Source organism: Phyllostomus hastatus, unplaced genomic scaffold (assembly GCF_019186645.2).
Source record: "Phyllostomus hastatus isolate PE091 unplaced genomic scaffold, TTU_PhHast_1.1 phas_scaffold_78, whole genome shotgun sequence".
NCBI classification, from domain to species: Eukaryota; Metazoa; Chordata; class Mammalia; order Chiroptera; family Phyllostomidae; genus Phyllostomus; species Phyllostomus hastatus.
The window spans coordinates 78,176,314-78,192,558 of record NW_025334041.1 but is presented as its reverse complement, the minus strand read 5'-3'; the positions used below and the strand labels follow the sequence as shown (position 1 = coordinate 78,192,558).

The following is a 16,245-nucleotide window of genomic DNA, read 5'->3' as shown; positions in this document are numbered from 1 at the left end:
AGGCTGGTCTTGGAAGGAGACAAGATGACATGGGTATTTTCTGTGCCATGTGGGAGGTACTGAAGGGTTTTGGACAGGGCAAGAGGCATAGGGCACCCATGGATTATTAATCAATAATAATCCTCACCTTCCCCTCTCCTCAGCTGCTGACAACCACCGTTTCACTCTTTGATTTTATGACTGATTATTTTAGATGGCTTGCATGAGTGGAATCATTCAGTATTTGTCTTTGTGTGACTGACTTATTTCATTTATTATAATGTCCTCAAGGTTCATCCATATTGTCACATATTTCAAAATTTCCTTCTTTTAAAAGCATGAATAGTATTCCAGTGGGCTTGTGTGTCATTTTCTTTTTTCATTCATTTGCCAGTGGCCGCCTGAGTTGTTTCCACCTCTTGGCTATTTTGAGCAGTGCTGCAATGAACACAAGGATGCTAATATGTCTTTGAGATCCTGATTTCAAATTTTGAAAAAATATACAAAAGTGGATTTCTGAGTGTGATGTGATATTTCATTATGGATTTACATTTGCATAATGGTTAGTGATGTTGATTACTTTTTCACACATGTGTTGGCTATTTGTGTGTCTTTTATTGGAGAAATGTCTATTCAAGATTTTACCCCATTTTTAAGTCAGTTTTTTGTGCTATGGAGTTCTAGGAGTTCTTCTTCTTTTTTTAATTTTATTTTAATCATTGTTCAAGTACAGTTTTCTCCCTTTTACTCCCATCCCAGCCCACTCACCCAACCCTCCTCACTCCCCTCCCATTACCACTCTCCCCCTAGTTTTTGTCCATGTGTCCTTTAAATTTGTTCCTGTAAACCCTTCCCATTCTCCCCTGAAATTCCCTCTTCTCTCCCCTCTGGTTACTGTCAGTCTGTCCCCTATTTCAGTGCCTTTGGTTATATTTTGCTTGTTTCTTTGTTTTGTTATTTAGGTTCCTGTTAAAGGTGAGATCATATGGTATTTGTCTTTCATTGACTGGCTTATTTTGCTTAGCATAATGCTTTCCAGCTCCATTCATGCTGTTGCAAAGGGTAGGAGCTCCTTCTTTCTTTCTGCTGCATAGAATTCCATTGTGTAAATGTACCATAGTTTTTTGATCCATTCATTTACTAATGGGCATATAGGTTGCTTCCAGCACCTAGCTTTGTAAATTGTGCTGCTATGAACATTGGGGTGCAAAGGTTCTTTTGTATTGGTGTTTTAGTGTTCTTAAGATAGAGTCCCAGCAGTGGAATTGCAGGGTCAAAAGGCAGATCCATTTTTAGTTTTCTGAGGAAGTTCCATACTGCTTTCCATAGTGGTTGTAGCAGTCTGCAGTCCCACCAGCAGTGCACTAGGGTCCCCTTTTCTCCACAACCTCTCCAACACTTGTTTGTTGCTTTGTTTATGAGGGCCATTCTGACTGGTGTGAAGTGGTATCTCATTGTGGTTTTAATTTGCATCTCTCTGATAGCTAGCAATATTGAACATTGTTTCATGTGTCTTTGGATCTTCTGTATGTCCTCCTTGGAGATGTGCCTGTTCAAGTCCTTTGCCCATTTTTTTAATTGGGTTGCTTGTCTTCTTAGAGTGGAGTCGTGTAAGTTCTTTATATATTTTGGAGATTAAGCCCTTGTCTGAGGTATCATTGGCAAATATGTTTTCCCATACAGTTGGTTCTCTTTTTATTTTGATACTGTTTTCTTTAGCTGTACAGAAGCTTTTTATTTTGATGAGGTCCCATTTGTTTATTCTTTCCTTTATGTCCCTTGCTCTAGGGGACATGTCAGTAAAAAAGTTTCTACGTGAAATATTTGAGATTTTCCTACCTATGTTCTCTTCTAGGATTTTAATGGTGTCACGGTTTATATTTAAGTCTTTTATCTGCCTTGAATTTATTTTTGTATAAGGTGTAAGTTGGTGCTGGAGTTTCATTTTTTTTGCATATAGCTGTCCAGTTCTCCCAACACCATTTGTTGAAGAGGCTATTTTTATTCCATTTTATGTTACTGCTTCCTTTGTCAAATATTAACTGACCGTAGAGACTTGGGTTTATTTCTGGGCTCTCTGTTTTGTTCCATTGGTCCATGTGCCTGTTTTGATGCCAGTACCAGGCTGTTTTGATTACAGTGGCCTTGTAGTATAGTTTAGTGTGAGGTATTGTGATCCTTCCTACTTTACTCTTCTTTCTCAAAATTGCAGCAGCTATTCGGGGTCGTTTATGATTCCATATAAATTTTTAAGTGTTTATTCTATGTCTGTGAAGTAAGCCATTGGTACTTTAATAGGAATTGCATTGAATGTGTAAATTGCTTTTGGTAGTATGGACATTTTGATGATATTAGAGTTCTAGGAGTTCTTTATCTACATGGATTTAACCCCTTATCAGACAAATGGTTTGCAACTATTTTTTCCCATTCTGTAGGTTGCCTGTTTATTCTGTTGATTGTTTGTGTCCTTTAGTTTGCAAAAGGTTCTAAATTTGTTTTGATACCATGAAATGATTCAAAACTATGTGATTTTTTTAAAAAAATCTATTTATGTACACCTTTAATGGTATTAAAATCCTATACACAAAGACAGGTAGAAGTATTGATCAAAAAGAGAAGGGCAATCAAATAAAGGGTTAACAACAATACTCTTAGGTTTAATCCATGACTCAGGAGGGTGATTTTAACTTGGTTTGAGTTAAACACCCTCTTGATAATGGTTTTGTCCTTAGAGTTTGGAAGACTGAGAAGCTGCTTGGTTTGATGTGGTCTCAGTTGTTTGTTTTTGTTTTCGTTGCCCATATTTTTGGTGTCATAGCCATGAAGTCATTGCCAAGGCCAAGGTAATGAAACCTTTCCTCTATGTTTTCTTCTAGGAATTTTACAGTTTCAGATATTATAATTAAGTCTTAAGTCCAAAGACTTAATTATAATAAGTCTTTAAGTCTTTTCAGATATTATAATTAAGTCTTTTCTCTAGTTCCTTTTATTTGTTCTTTATTGGTTTATACAAAATCATTTCCTGTGTTTTCTCCCCAAATGCCTCAACTAAAACTCGCCTTTTTGTTTAGAGCAGTGATTATAGAACAGAGATTGAGAGTGAATACTCACTACTTAGACTTGCTTTGCAAGTTGTTTTGTAATCTTGGATAAGTAACATAACCTCTCTTTGTCTCTGTTTCTTTATCTATAAAATGGGGGAAATAATATTTATCTGATGGGGTATTGTAAGTATTAAATGAGTTATTGTTGGTAAAAAGTACTCAAAATAGCATCTGACACATATTAAGAACTAGGTAGGTGTTGATTATTATTGCCTTTTTAAAATCACTGACGATATTCAGGCTTTTAGACATCTATCTCTGTTTTCATCTTTTATCCCTATGATACTGAAAACAGCTCATCCACTTTTATTGATGATTTTTCTCATTCTCAGTAACAGTGTGTAAAAAGATTCTATTTCTTCATGTTTTTTCCTGCCTCTGGTTTAGTATTATGTTTATATCTCTTTTCATCCACATCTTCAATCTACTCCCTTATGTGAAATCCATACCCTGAGCCTATACACAAAATAATGTCTCTCTTATTCTAAAACCAATAAAAATATCACCATTATCATCATCAGCATCTTCATCACAAACAACAAAAGGTTAAAAAGAAATGTGTCTGAAAAAAATACAATAAAATATGTAAAAATATAAATTAAAGTAAAAACAGGAATCTCTCTGTGATAACTTCTCATATACAAAGGAGCACTGTAAATAACTCTGAATTGACTTCTGGAGATCAGGCCCCTTGAGGTGCAGGCTTCCACCACGAGGTGAGTGTTCTAGGAACCCATCTGTGTCAGTGTACCCGCTGGTGTTGTGAAAGCCTGTGTTTGGCTTCAGTGAAATTTATTGTAGACTCAGTGTGTTTGCCCCTTTCATGATGGGTAATTTATGAACACACTAAGCTGAGTGTTCGGCACTTTTTCACCAAAAATGGCAGGACCACTGTGCCCCACCCTCCCTATTCACCTGATCTCGCCCTGAGTGACTTTATTTTTTTGTTTGTTTCCTGGGATTAAAAAAAAGTCCTCAAAGGGAAGTGTTTTGCTGATGTGGAAGAGGTGAAACAAAAAATGGCAGAAGCACTGAAAGACATTTTTTTAAATTTTATTTTAATCATTGTTCAAATACAGTTTTCTCCTTTTTAACTAAAGGACATTAAAATCAAGGAGCTCAAAAACTGTTTTGAGCAGTGAAAAACATATCTCAATAAGGTGTATTGCATCAAATGGACAGTACTTTGAAGGTGACCGAAGCTTAAACATGTAAGAATAAATACACAATTTTTTATAAATCTGTTTTTTGGGGGCATCTCTCCTTGTATTTTCCTGATCAGGGATCAAACCCACAACCTTTTGGTGTACAGAATGACACTCTAACCAACTGAAACTCCTGGACAGGGCTGTCATATAAACTTTTTTTTTAAGATTAGTGTCCTTCAGTGCACTCCCTTCTGGCTGTAGCTGCAATTTGCTGATACTGAACAAAGAAAGCAACAATTATCTGTCACATTCGGAGATTTTCTTTCTGTCCTTCATCCACTGTGGCTCTCTTCTAGATTCCATGCTGTTAGCCAGTTTGGACTATTATGACCTAAATTTTCAGGCTCAACCTTCTCACTCTCACCTGATTCTGCACCAGGTTTGACCTTGTCTCCTCCCTAGGTCTTCCACCCATTTCCTAAATATGTGCTCTCACCCACATCCCATTTTTCACCCTGATCCTTACTCTATATATGTTCCCTGGGTAATTTAATCCATTCCCATGTTTTACATACTGTTTATCAGATGTGCCAGTGACTCACAGTTCTCTATTTCAAGCCCAAAACTCTCTCCTGAGCTTTCAGATCTCTTTCCAACTGTTTTGTAGATGTGAACTCCCATAGGCATCCCAAATCCAGTACATCTAAAATTAAACTCATTGGAGTCCCAACTTTTGAACTGCTCCTACATTTCAATTCTAGTGGATGCTTTTAGCATCAACCCAAGCATGCTGACCAGAAACTTGGTGTTCATCTTAGAGTCCTTCCTTTTTTATATATACAACTTATGAGTCCCTATTTATATGATGATACTTATAATTCTAACTCACATCTCTCTGTTTTTCTCAATCTTAATTCTTACTACCTTACTTTAAGGCCTTTGTTTTTCTTTGCTGAGCTATCACAAGAATTTTTGAATGGCTTTTCTTCCTCATGGCACCTGCTCTCCAATTTATCTTATGTAGAGTTGACAGTTATATGAGGTCTGTCCAGAAGGTATCCAGCCATGAAACATAAAAATAAAGACAGTTTATTGAAGAAGATACAAGATACAAGAAACATTGCACATAGGACAATGATGTCTCAGTCCCCTTCAAAGTAGGGGGGTGAATCACCATCATCTGTTCCATCATGTTTTCCTGAATCTCATCAACAATCTGAAATTTCTTCCTTTTCAAAGGTGATTTTAGTCTTGGGAAAAGTCAGAAGTTGCAGGGTGCCAAATCTGGGCTGTAGTGGGGCTGAGTCACCTGGGTGATTTGATGTTTTGCCAAAAAACACTGCATGAGATGTGATGCATGAGCAGGTGCATTGTCATGATGAAGCTGCCAATCACCAGTGGCCTGTAGCTGTGGCCTTGTGAATCATCTAAATAGTTTCTGTGGAAGAATGTTCAAGCTTAATGCAAAATTTCATGCAGATTAATGGCTCTGTTTGCTCAGTCATTTTGAATTCGATGACCACACAATATACATTCTCAATGGCGTCTACCAATTCCACTGACTAGTACAGTGAAGTCATCATTGTTCACTCATGCATATTCCAGTCCATTCTACTTGGCTGCCATGTTACATAGATGTCTTACAGACCATTCTGGTCGTATTAACAATGGTTGGACTTTCTCCGGACAGACCTCATACTTCTAGAACATTAACCTGATCATATACTATTTTGCTCAAACATATTTTTATGATCCAACTCTTGTGTTATGCATTATTTTTCACCATCTAGCTTCAGCCTTTTTTCCAAGCCTCAGTTCTAGTCAGAACCCCTTAATGAACAGATGGCACAGATCTAGTCCTACATGTGATGCTCTTGTCTTTGATGCTAAGTATGTTTAGATTTTGTGAGAAACACTCAAACTGTCTTCCAAAGTGGCTGTATAATTTTGCATTCCCACCAGCAATGTTTCTGTTATTCCACATCCTCATTGGCATTTGGTGTTGTCAGTCTTTCAGATTTTGGCCATTCTAATTAGTGTGTACTGATAGCTCATTGTTTTGATTTGCATTTCCCTGAAGACATGTGATATGGAACATATTTTCATATTCTCATTTATCATCTGTATTTCTTATTTAATGTGGTATCTGTTAAGATCTTTAAACATTTTTAAATCAAGTTGTTCATTTTGTTATTATTGAGTTCTAAGGGTCCTTTGTATATTTTAGAAAATATTTTACATATATGTGTTTTGCAAATATTTTCTCCCAATTGTGACTTGTATACTTTTATTCTTGATACTGTCTTCCACAGAGCAGAAGTTGTTAATTTTAAGGAAATCTGGCTCATCAATTCTTTCTTTCATGGATTATGCCTTTGGTGTGATATATAAAAGTCATTGCTGTACCCAAGGTCATTTAGGTTTTCTTTTCTGTTCTATATTAGGAATTTTATGGTTTTGCATTTTATATTTAGCTCTGTGACAATCCATTTTGAGTTAATGTTTGTGAAGGGTATAAAGTCTATGTCTAGATTCATTTTTTTGCATGTGGATGTCCAGCTATTTCAGCACTTGTTGCTGAAGAGACCATCTTTGCTCCATTTTATTGCCTTTCCTCCTTTATCAAAGATCATTTGACTGTATTTATGGGAGCCTATTTCTGGGTTCACCATTCTGTTCCATTACTTTACTTCTTTATCCTTTCCTTAGTCCTAGACCATGTTGGTTACTGTAGCTTTATATTAAACCTTGAAGTTGGGTAGTGTCTATCCCCTGACTTTGTCATGCAGACATGATAGCCACTACATTAAGGAACAAGGCAGATGGCCCAATAACTTTGTTTTTCTTCAATATCGAGTGAGCTATTCCATATCTGAAATACTTTTAAAAGTGTATTATGGTCATGAGCAAAACAAATCTGTAAATGTTTAGGAAAAAAGCAAAGAAATACAAGTAAATATTTAGTCTGCTACTATATGTATAGTATATCATTGGCAAAAGGAAATCAGCTCATGGATAATATTTTGTGACTATATAATGTGCAGAACTAAATTTAATTTTACTACTGATTACCTAAAGATTCTATGAAATTTATTAATATTATGATTTTATCTGCAGTAGGACTCTTTGGGTATTATTGCTAAGTGGAATTATAGATTTGAACTGAATGTCCTTCTCCAGAACTCTTAAATAAAATTGGAAGAGTATAGTAATTGTTAGAAATAATGGAAATTAATTCTGTATCTGGATTTTTCAGACATAGAAGATCAACCTAGAAAAATCTGAGAATTTTTAATAAAGTTATTAAAAAAACATCTTATTTAGGCAATGAATTTTTTTAAGGCTAAATGAAAGTGCCCTTTGCTATTTTTACTTTGACTTTTTGAAAGAGCATTCTTTTTAGAGCCTGGTCAGATCTTGGAGAGATGTTAATTAAATTCCTAACCACGTCTTATGTAGAGCAATTGAAGGATTTAGCCTGGAGCAAAGAAGACTTGGGGAAGTAGAACAGAGAGATTGGGAAGTTTCTCCACATGTCTAAAGGGTCATTGTTTGGAAGACAGATTAGACTAATTTTGGGTTATGTTCAGAATTCAGATTAAGAGCTAATTATATTAATTCCCCATTTATAAGCAGGGAATGATAAAAGTAAGATTTACACACTGAATTAAACTGCACCAAAAGGTAATGAGTGAGCTCCTCACCATTTAGTTATGAATAGTTAGGTGTGTGACTACTGTGGGTTGAATTCATGCAAAAGGCTACAGTTTCATTTTATACAGAAGTAAACATGCACAAATTATGTTCAGTCTTGTTATCAAATAAATAAATGTAAAAAGTCAAATACTATTTTTATTTCTTAATTAGGAAAAATTAAAATGTGTGTGTTTGCATACACACACATCTCCAGTGTTAGTGAGGATGAAAGAAAAGAATAACTCATATTGTGATAGAAATATGAGCCCATCAATTTTTATGTGAGAATATTTGTCAAAGCCTTAAAACACTTTTGGAAGAAGGCACATTCTTATTTATCACAGTGTTCTTTGAAGTTGGGCTCCCAGAAGCATACTCTGAGATTAGGACTTCATGTATTTATTCAAGCATTGTACTCGGGTGACAGATAGGCCAATAGAGAAAGTAGGAGCCAGGGAGCATGGCCATGGGTGAAAACTTGTAAGAGGGATCCTTGGGAAAACTAGAATATGAGTATTTCATGGGATTGCCCCTACCTGAGACTGGGGAGCTGGGCTTTCACACTCTATTCTGTCAGAGGTCGGTAAAAAGATGGGGTCATGTGCAGGCATAGAAGTCTTAAAGCCTGAGAAGAACCCACCAGAGAAGAGTTGCAGGTGTCAGCTGTTAGAAGCAAGAGTTGCTAACACCACAAAATTAGAAAAAAGTGGTTTGAGAATAATACCGGAATTGACTATTTAAATATTCACCATCTGATAAATACCACATTATTTAAAAAACCAAAAATATTTCACAGTGGGTATTGAAAAACATGATACTGATAACATATAAACATTTCAGCTATATGGTGGTGTGACAGACAAGACTTTTCTTTGGCATGGAAGTTCTCAGAATAAATACTGTGCATGATTTAAAACAATATGAAACACTAGTTATGTAATAAAGGGAATTTGTTAAATATCTGTAGCAAAAATGCAAGTATAATCATCAGAATCATATTTTTTTTGAAATTGGGAGAAAGTGATGCCCACTTTACTCAAGATCATGGCCATCATATTGAAACATGAAAATTGAAATTTATAAGAATCAGAACAAAGGAACAAAACTGTTCCTTATTAAATAACAGTTTTCTTAATTTTTTAAAATGTAAATATCTTATTTTTTAATTCATTTATTTTTATTTTTTGTTTTTTTAATATATTTTATTGATTATGCTATTACAGTTGTCTCATTTCCTCCCTTCACCCTGTACACCTTCTCCCACCCACTCCCCCCCGCTTTAGTTTATGTCCATGTGTCATACTTATAAGTTCTTTAGCTTCTACATTTCTCATACTATTCTTACCTCCCCCCTGTCTATTTTCTACTTACAACCTATGCTACTTATTCTCTGTACCTTTCCCCCCTCTCTCCTCCCACTGCCCAGAACCACAGAAATGGAGATCACATGGAGGGTTAGCAACAGTTTGTCAATTTTTTTAAAACACAGATAAACTATTTGAACTAATTACAAAAAAATGGTAAGGTTCCTGGGTATTATACTAGAATAAATAATAATAATAAAAAAACCCAGCACTCTTCCACACCTGAAACAAAGAATAGAGACTGCAAAAATGTACATAGAGAAAGTTTTTTTAAAAATTTTATTTATTTATTTATAGAGAGGGAAGGGAGGGAGAAAGAGAGAGAGAAAAAAACATCAATGTGCAGTTGCTGGGGGCCAGGGTCTGCAACCCAGGCATGTGCCCTGACTGGGAATCAAACCTGCAACGCTTTGGTTCTCAGCCTGTGCTTAATCCACTGAGCTACATCAGCCAGGGCGAGAAAGTTTTATAAGACCTTCAAAAAAATATAAAACTTCTTTGAAAACATAAAAGAAGAGTTAAAGAAACAAATGTATAGAATGTTTGAGAATTTAAGAAATCAATATAGTAAATGTATTAGGTCTCCAAGGATTAATCCATAAATTCAGTGTTGTTTCATTAATAAAGTTTTCATAGAATGTGATAAGATGAATTTGAAATTCACATAGATGCAACAATTCCCAACAATAGTCAAGATTTACTTTTCCATGGGGTTCCGGCCAAGATGGAGGCATAGGTAGAAGCCCTTTGCTTCCTTGCACAACCTGAAGGGAGGATAACAACCCATTTAAAACCAATAAACAACCAGAAGCATGAAAAAATCCAATTGCATAGAACTCCGACAGCCAAGGAATTAAAGAAACAGCCAAACAGACCAACCAGCTCAATAAGATGGGTGGACAGAGAGAACCTGTGGCAGCACAGCAGACTGTACGGGCAGGGCTGGCTGAACAGGAAACTGAGACCCTGAGCTGACTGTGGACTACGGCGGGGGTTGCCTTGGTGGGAGGAACTTCCAGTCTCATGCAAAGGTTTGTTGGAAAGTGGGTTAGAGATGAGCAGGTGAGCTGCACTGTTCCCTCTCTGGCCCCTGCCTCACAGGCAGCACTGCAGTGCAGCAAGGAACGTGACTCTGCTTGGGTGAATACCTAAGGCCTCCCCCCCTTACAACTTAACAAGTGTACCAAGACAAAGAAATGTGCCCCAAATGAAAGAGAAGAGCAAAACCCCAGAAAGAAAGCTAAGCAAGGAGGAGATAGCCAACCTATCTGATGAAGAGTTCAAAGCCCTGGTAATCAGAATGCTCACAGAACTGATTGAGCTTGGTTGAAAAATGAAAGAACAAGTGAAGGATATCCAAAGTGAAATAAAGCAGAATATTCAGGGAACTAACAATGACAGGAAAGAAACCAGGACTCAAATCAACGATTTGGAACAAAAGGAAGAAATAAACATCAACCAGAACAGAATGAAGAAACAAGAATTCAAAAAAATGAAGAGAATCTGAGGAATCTCTGGGACAACCTGAAATGTTCCAATATCCAAATTATAGGGGAGCCAGAAGGATAAGAACAAGAGCAAGAAATGGAGAACTTATTTGAACAAATAATGAAAGAAAACTTCTCCAATCTGGTGAAGGAAATAGACTTCAGGAAGTCTGGTAAACCCAAGAGTCCCAAAGAAGTTGGACCCAAAGAGGAACACACCAAGGCACATCATCATTAAGTTACCCAAGAGTAAAGATAAAGAGAGAATCTTAAAAGCAGCAAGAGGAAAGGAGGGACTTACCTAGACAGGAGCGCCCATAAAGCTATCAGCTGATTTCTCAAAAGAAACCTTACAGGCAAGAAGGTCCTGGAAAGAAGTACTCAGAGTCATCAAAGGCAAGGCTCTACATCCAAGATTACTCTATCCAGCAAAGCTTTCATTTAGAATGAAAGGACAGGTAAAGTGCTTCCCAGATAAGGTTGAGTTAAAGGAGTTCATCGTCACTAAGCCCTTATTATATGAAATGTTAAAGGGTCTTATCTAAGAAATTGAAGAATACCAAAACCTATGAACACTAAACTGACAACAAACTCACAACTATCAACAAATGAACCTAAAAAAGAGAAGAACAATGAAAACAAAAACTAAGCAAAAAATGAGAACAGGAACAGAATCAGAGAAATGGACATTACATGGAGGGTTTTCAATAGGGAGGGGGAGGGGAGGAATAGGGAGGAAAAGGTACAGGGTATAAGAAGCATAATTGGTAGGTATAAAACAGACAGGGAGAGGTCAAAAATGATAGTGGAAACAGAGAATTCAAAGAATTTATGTGCAACCCATGGACATGAATTAAGGAGAGGGAATGCCGGAGAGTTGGGGGATGCAGGGCAGAGGGAGGTGGGGGAAGGGGGAAAATTGAGAAGACTGTAATAGCATAATCAATACAATATACTTAAAAAAAATAATTACTTTTCCAGTAATGGAACTTTATTTTAAAGCTTTAGTAATTAAGACAGCAGGATGTTAGTGCAAGAATAGTCAAACAGACCAACAGAACAAAAAAGCAAAGGAAGGAATCTAAATATAAATGAATGATATTGCATAGCTATCCAAAAGATAAAGGAAAAGTGCTTAATTAAATGATGTTGAGACTTCTGGCTATTATTATTAAAAAAGATAAAATTATTTCTACCACATATCAAAAATTAATTACAGATGGATTAGAGACCTACTGTTACAAGTAAACATTTTAGAGAAAACTTAGAAGATAGACTTCAAGTCCTGAATTAGGGAAGGATTTCCTACACAAGACAAATACGGAGTTTAAATGGTAAAATTATATATTCATCTATTTCAAAACTTAAAGCTTCTGAATGACAAAAACTAAAATCACAAAACTAAATGAAAGAAAAAGCTCAGTTTCTAGAGACAATATTTGAAAAACGTATTATTCACAATGGATTAAAACTTATATGAAGAATTGTAAAGTACTCATGGAAGCAATCTAGTAAAAATGGGCTGATTTTATACAGGCAAATTTAGAAGACATCCAAATCTATAATAAGTTAATTGGCAATCAGCACAATGCAATTTGCAGATTATGATAAACTAATAAGACTGAAAAACCTAAGTGTTGAAAAAGATGTGGTGAAACACTAATTTCCTTAAATTATTCATGGCAATGTAGATTAATACAGCTGACTTAGAAAACAGTTTTCCAGTGAACTGAAGATATATGAACCTTGTGATCCTTAAAAACAATTTCTAGTCATATACCCAAGATACAGGAGACAAGGGGGCAAACTGACTACAGCAGCTTTTGTAATAGTGAAAATGAACCATGTTCCCATTTAGAGGACCGGAGGGTTATCAAGTGGAGATTACTACTTTTGGTTAAGATGGAGAAACAGAGACCAGATTTAGCTCCTGCCTTAAAATATATAAGAAAACAGTTTTCAAGGCACCTGCCGTTAGGCATCAAGGTATAGTGATCCTTAAGAGATGGGCAAATAAGGAGATGAATCATAATACTGCCTACCTTACTACTTTGACAGAGTTTTCAGGGCACAGTGGAGGAAGAGGAAAACAGTCAGGTCTTGGCAGACTTCCTGCATTGGGCAAACCAAGCTAAAATTACGGGAACACTGAGGTATTGGGCATAGTACTAGAAGGTGAGAGCTTCCCAGAGGGAGAACTCTGGGGATCTTCAGAGAATTTTCTTGTAATCAGCTGAGTACTGATGAATATACCGAGGTGGGCAAAAATAGCTTTGTAGTTGTATGTGAAATCAGAGTTGATTCTTGTATTATTATTTATTAATTATTGCATTGCTTTCCATCGGAACAACCGTAAAGCTACTTTTTGCCCACCGCTTTATACATGTGTGGAAAAGACCTACGGCTGAGGGAAGGAGCAATGAAAAGGACATGACACATTGTTTACACCACCTAAACTGGAAAATGTCATTACTTATGAGATGTTGGCCATAGAACTGAAGATGGGCTTCCTTTAGTTTGAGGCAGTAACCCCAGATTGATTAGAAATTTGGTGCTGCCTAATACATCTTGAAAGTAAGACCCAAAAGGCTGAAACTGTTTCAAATAACTTAACTGTGTTCCAGAACAAAGCTCAGGGATGTATATAGAAATACAAAATAACCAACATTTAAAAGGGGAGAATTCATATTGTCTGGCATCCCATCACAAATTATAGCATGAACAAAGAAGCAGGAAAATATGACCCATAATGAAAATTAAAAGTAATCAAAATTGATTGAGAATTGACATAGATGTTAGAAGCAGTAGACAAGGACACTATTACAGATATAGCTGTACTTCAGATGTTTGAATGGAAAACACAGAAGAAATTAAAAAAAACAAAACTAACTTCTAAAGTTTAAAAACTATGATTTTTGCCCTGGTTGGGTGGCTCCATTGGTTGAAACATCATCCCATACACCAAAATGTTGCAGGTTTGATTCCTGATCAGGGCACTTAACTAGGCTGTGGGTTTGATTCCTGGTCATCTGCAGTAGATTGAGGTTTCTCTTTCACATCTCTCTCTCTCTCTCTCTCTCTCTCTCTCTCTCTCTCTCTCTCTCTCTCTCTCTCTCTCTGTCTCCCTCTCTCCCTCCCCCCCCTTCTCTCCCTCCCTCTCTCCCCCCCTCCCTTTCTCTCTTTCTAAAATCAGTGAACATATCTTTGGGTGAGGATTGAAAAGACTGATTTCTGAGATGAAAAATATACTGGATGAGATTAGACATTATTGGGGAAAAAAAGATCAGTGAACTTCAAGACATAGCAATAGAAATTTTTTTATAATGAAACAGGAAAAAAAAAAAAAGCAGCCAGAGGGAAAAACACGCATTACACACAGTGTAACAAAGATAATAAAGACTGCATATTTCTCACTTGAAACTATATATAAAACAGTAGAATACAATCTATAAAGTCCTGAAAGAAAAAGGAAGAGAATCTAATCTAGACTTTTATACCTAGCTAAAAGATATTTTTAAAATGAAGGCAAAATAAAGCCATTTTATACATACAAAAGCTGAAAGATCAGGAAGAGTTGGATGACCACTAAAAGATATATCAAATACATATTCAGGATAAAGGAAAAAGACACCAGAAAAAAGTGTGCATCAACATAAATGAAGGGCAAGGAAAATGGTAACAAAAAGAAAATATAACTTTTTTCTTATTAAATCTCTTCCAAATATCATTGGATGTTTAAATAAAATTAAAACAATGTTATATAATTTATCAAATATTTAAAAGGGAAATGTATGCCAGTAGCATAAAAGGCTATGACACTAGAAATGTAAAATTTTTATACAATGTGCAGAATTATATATATAGTATCACTTGAATGTGTACTGTGATAAATTAAAGAATAATACCATAAATGATAAAGCAATCATTAAAATAATCAAACAGGGCTAATAATTCAACAAAGAAGGCAAAAAAAGAGTTATAAAAAGTATTTATTCAATCCAAAAAAGGCAGAAAAAGTTTAAAAGAGAGCAAGGAATGATGGAACAAAGAGAAAACAAAAGCAGCATGGTAGAGTTTAATTTAATCATGTCAAAAATTGCATTGAATGTAAATGAGTGAAACCACCCCTATTAAAAGAAAAGACTATTACATTGTTTACAACACAAAACTAAATTCTGTGCTTTATACAAGAAGCATAAAGATGCAGCTAGCTTAAAAGAGTGGAAAAAGATTTATCATGCAAACATTAATCAAAAGAAAAATGGAATGGCTATATTTATATCAGAATAAGATTTCACAGCCCTGTAATATTAGTAGGAATAAAGAAGTTTACCCCAGCTGGTGTGGCTCAGTGGACTGAGTGCCAGCTTGTGAACCAGCATTGCACGTTTGATTTCCGATCAGGGCACATGCCTGGGTTGTGGGCCAGGTCCCCAGTTGGTGGCGGTGTGGGGTGCAAGAGGCAACCACACATTGATGTCTCTCCCTCTCTGTCTCCCTCCCTTCTCCTTTCCCTAAAAATAAATTAATAAAATATTTTAAAAAGTTTATTTCATAATTTAAGGATCAAAAGGGCATTATGACCATAAATATGCACCTAATCAAAGATCATCAAAATGCATGAATCAAAAACTGATGGAACTTCAAGGAGAAATAGATCTACAATATAATCAGAAATTTCAGTACTTTGATGGATAGAACAAGTAGACAGAAAATCAGTAAGGACATAGAAGATTTGAATAACACTATCAGTCAAAAGGACATAATAGACATTTATTGTACACTCACGCAGCAATAGCAGAATACATATGTTTATTTCATGTGCACATGTATCACTTACCAAGATAAATGACAATGGTAAATAAAGCAAATCTCAGTCAATTCTAAAAAATCCAAAGCATGCATAAATGTTAATTTATAATAAGTTACTAAATAAATATCTTTCTGGCAACAATAGATTTTAAATTAGAAATCAATAACAAATCTGGAAAATTCCCCAGATATTTTCCAGAAAAACTGCATAATACATATCTAAATACTCCACATGCCAAAGACTAATTTATTACAGAAATTATAAAGTTTTAAACTGAATAAAATGAAAACACAATGTGTAAAAAGTTGTGGAATGCCTGAAAAGACATAATTAGTGGGGAACTTCACAGTACTCCACACATGTAAGAAAAGAAATATTTCAAATTACTATTTCATATAAATTAAATTAATATAAAATATTATTTCAGATTAATATGAGGTATTTCACTATATAGGAGATATTGTATTAATTGATTTTATTTTGTTAATTGAATTTTAATTAATTAAAATTCTGTAGTTTTTATTTTAAGAAAATATGAAAAGGAAAATAAATCCAATGTAAGCAAAAGAACTGAAATGATAAAAGATCAAAGTGAAAATTAGTGAAATAATAAACAGGCCAGTAGCAAAAGTCAATGGAACAAAATTCAAGTCT

At 35.4% G+C, this 16,245-nt stretch overlaps 1 protein-coding gene across 4 annotated transcripts in view; it reads left to right on the top strand.

Moving 5' to 3' along the window:
- CTNNA2 (catenin alpha 2) overlaps positions 1-16,245 on the top strand; it is a 1,104,880-nt gene that overhangs the window by 71,394 nt on the left and 1,017,241 nt on the right. The gene's annotated exons all lie outside the window — the stretch shown is intronic.